This window comes from Stegastes partitus, unplaced genomic scaffold, assembly GCF_000690725.1.
Source record: "Stegastes partitus isolate 25-593 unplaced genomic scaffold, Stegastes_partitus-1.0.2 Scaffold926, whole genome shotgun sequence".
Classification (NCBI taxonomy): domain Eukaryota; kingdom Metazoa; phylum Chordata; class Actinopteri; family Pomacentridae; genus Stegastes; species Stegastes partitus.
This window is the reverse complement of record NW_007578657.1, coordinates 28077-31851: the sequence shown is the minus strand read 5'-3', so window position 1 is coordinate 31851 and position 3775 is coordinate 28077. Positions and strand designations below refer to the sequence as shown.

General features: G+C 35.0%; 1 protein-coding gene across 1 annotated transcript in view; it reads right to left on the bottom strand.

Moving 5' to 3' along the window:
• cmtr2 (cap methyltransferase 2) overlaps positions 1–1353 on the bottom strand; it is a 10255-nt gene extending 8902 nt beyond the window's left edge. Inside the window, exon 1 of the mRNA XM_008293954.1 lies at positions 1308–1353. The gene's annotated coding sequence lies outside the window, so the exon portion shown is untranslated. The remainder of the gene's footprint in view (positions 1–1307) is intronic.
• Positions 1354–3775: the final 2422 nt, after the last annotated feature.

Sequence of the window (3775 nt, the reverse complement as noted above, 5' to 3'; positions counted from 1 at the left end):
ACTGCTGACTGCTGATTGTATTTATGCTCTATGCACTTGCAGGTTTTTGTATTTACTGGGAGGATTCTGGGAATGTAAGCTGATGGAAATGTTGGTTAGTTTTGTTTTGCTTTCATTGTCTCTCCTGTTAAAGAGCTGCTCATCTCTGTTGGCTGGAGGTGTTATTGTTCACCGTATACAACATTTGTGTAAAATCTATTTTTAAAAAGTAGATTTTTTTTAAAAAAAAGAAAAAGAAATGAATGAAAATTTCACCTTCTGACAAAGAATCCACAAAAAATACAAACTGACAAAGTTGCTGGTTGTTAATTTAAAGAGATATTATTTTTCTGTTTGTCACCCAGACATGTGAACTCAAGCTGACAACAACGACTAATGTAAACTCAATTCTTTAATCTGGTTCTGTGGTGATTATTTTACCAGATGATATCATCAGCAGAGGAAACATGATGACACTGAAGCTCTTCTCTGATGCTTCGGTCACAGCTGGAAGCGTCCAGTTACAGTAAACGGTTGTTAATGCATCTCTGCTCTCCCACAGCTACACACTCCTCTGACTGACCGACACACTGACGTGATCCTGATTCTGGATTTATGATGTTACTGGTTACATCGCTTACCGTCATCAGTCTTTACGGTGGATTAAAGTAATACTTCTGGAAAATAAACAAAGTTTAGCAGTCCTACATGAAAATGCTAGTTGTGTTATTCTAAATTGTCATGTCATGTTTACTGCAAATTTTCCCAAATATTGGTTTCTGGTGTTTTTGCTTACTAATAATCAGCCCTGAAAAAACATATTGACTGAGCCCTTAGTAATTTCAATGTAGAATTTAGTTTGAGGAAGCAGAACAAATAACAATATCAGTTATGGTTATTCCCTTGGTTGAATATCACAGACAAATAAGAAATTCTCGCACCATCACTGACTGATCCTATTCAACTGGATGTTAAACAGCAATGTGATGATTTGTCTCACAACTGAAGCTGAACCAGAGATGTGAGGTAAATACTATTTTATTAAAGAGTTTACGGATAAAACTTCAAAACTGTGAGGTACGAGCTTAATGCAAAGACTTCTGTATGATAAATATTCATTTGTGGAAAGCAAACAGAAAGTTTTGTTCCTCAGCTGGAGCAGCATGGGACGCTTCCCTCGGAGCTCCAGGCCGAGTTTAAAACACCTTGAGCCGGTGAATGTTCTCTCACACCGAGAACAAGCCTCCGTGTTTCATGTCATGTCTGTGTCCGGCTGCTGTCTGCCGATAAAACACAAAACCGGCTGAAAACGATGAACAGAAACTCACCGGACTGAAGCTGCTGCTGCTGCTGCCAGGAAGCGGAACCACCCTGTCATGTGACTCGGAGCAGAGCTGCGCATGCGTGTAGCAGAGTGGGCGGTGCCTCTCTTAAAGAAGTAAATTTAAATTTGTATAATTTAAATGATTTTTCTTTTTTACCCACAATTTAAACTTTATGGAGTAGTGAGAGTGCCAAATTATAAAAATAAATCAATAAAGAAAAGGCTAATAAAAGTAGAAGCATAACGACAAAAAATTAAATAATAAAAATAATAGTAATTTGTTTTTAAAATTATTTTTACATTTTAAGTTTTTTAATTTTTATTTGTTATATTTTGTGTTATTTTTCTTTTGCCTTTAAAGCGACATTATAAAAATAAATGCAAAAAAATAAAATAAAATTTAAAAAATAATTTAAAAAATGTAAAATAAATAAAAATTACAAATAAAGTGTGTCTTTATATTTCTACTTTTATTAGCCTTTTGTTTTATGAATTCATTTTTGATTAATATTGCTTAATATTGCCACATAATTTATTTTTTATTTTATTTATTTTTCTTTTTATTTCCATTTTTATTTTATTATTCTTTAATTGATTTATTTTTGTAATTTCGCACTCTCATGACTCCATAAAACTCTGCTGAGATAAAATGTAAAATCACCTCCACCTAAATACTCTAACAAATAATGTAACTGGAAAGTTAATTTTCCGTTTTTCTCTGTTGTATATAATAAGCATCATAAGTATTTTATTGTTACACTTGCTTTTTTTTTTGACACTTGCTTTTTAAAAATCTTTCACCCTTCTTTAAATTTTCAAATTATCAGTGTTTGCTGTAAACCAAAACACTAAGCCGAATTCCTTGTATGTGAAACACTACCTGGCAGTAAAATGGATTCTGACTCCGTATTTCATTTTCCATTTTAATTAACTTTGTTGTCAAGCGTTGTCATTCGTATAACACATTTCGTTTCAGCCTGTATTATTACAGATACAGGCTGAAGTTTTAATGTGCAACTTTAGAGAAATGCCAAAAATAAACCCCATAACATATCCCTATATGATCGTTATGTAACGACTGGGCGCTGCTCTTCAGATGTTCTGGGAGGATCTGGCTGCAGACGGGATGGTGGACGTCAACCATCACGCTGTCTGACATCTGGGATGAAGATTTATTACGGGCTAAGTAGGAGGGGATCTGTGAATTAGACTGCACATTGAATTCTATCTTTGCATTGTATAGAAATTCCTATTTGAAAAATATAAATCTCATATTGTCAGATACTGAGTTTTCTAAAATATGCCTATAGTGCGTGAGAACTTCAATATGTAGTCTTTCTATCATTTCAAACCTAGGATGAAAGGTTTTGTCAAATCAATTAGTGCTTTATATACATAATATATGTTCACGTTACAGAACAATAAAGATAACTGATTGACTTGTTTTCTTGCAAAAATGTAAATTTGTCCTCATTGAACGTTCTCTTGTTCTTCAATACATGCTGGAGATACACAGTGACAATATTGTGGAGTTTCATTAAACGATACAACAGCATAAGAAAGTGACTAAACATCCCGCTCGCCGTCTCACTGTGGGTGGATTCAGAGTTCCTGACTGTGAAATAAACTCTACAATCCCCTGTTCTGCTAGACTTGCTGGTGTGTGCATCTTTTCAGCCAGATTATCCGCGGTGACCTGATCTGTGTCATCGTGTTATATAATTATTAGAGCCTCTCTGCTGTGTGAGCTGATGAAAACTGTTTGGAAATATTGTGTTTTTAATGCCATGTTTGAATGAGCTTTACAGGCTGTTTGTATCACTGTGTTTGCTTTACTTCCAACTACTTCACACAGATTACATACGCCGCTCATGCGAATGTAATTTCGGCTTTAGTGAGGAATATGTGCAACTAAAAACAGGACACTCACAGAGGAAGGCTCATTCATAAATAATGGGCCTTTGGGATATTCAAGCGCATGTGGGATCTCCAAAAATGGTGACTGTAAACAATTTGTCATCCAATTTAGCTCTATAACAGTGACTGTCTTGTAATATTAATGTGTGCACTGGGATTTATCTTTCTATTTACGTCCTAATGTCCCTACAGTTCAAATGCAGCCTCTCAAACAGCCAATCCAAGAGGCAGGAGGAGAATGAACGACTTAGTTTGGAGATACAGGTGAGAGTTACAAGAATTAATCTGAAATCACAAATAATATGAGGATTCCAAAGAACCTCAAGCACAGTTTTGTTTTGTTTTATAATCCTTAACATGTAGTTTCATCAAAGCGTGTCGTATGAGCTGCTAATCCGTAGTTAATGCACATGTTGGTTCTGGAAGTGAGAAGTGTTTCTTCATGCTATGGCTTCTATGTGAACACAGCTTTGCATATTAACACACAATCCTCCAAATCCTTGTTTGTTCTCAAAGTTGGCTTTATGTTTTATTAATGTGTTGCAGGGTTTTTCC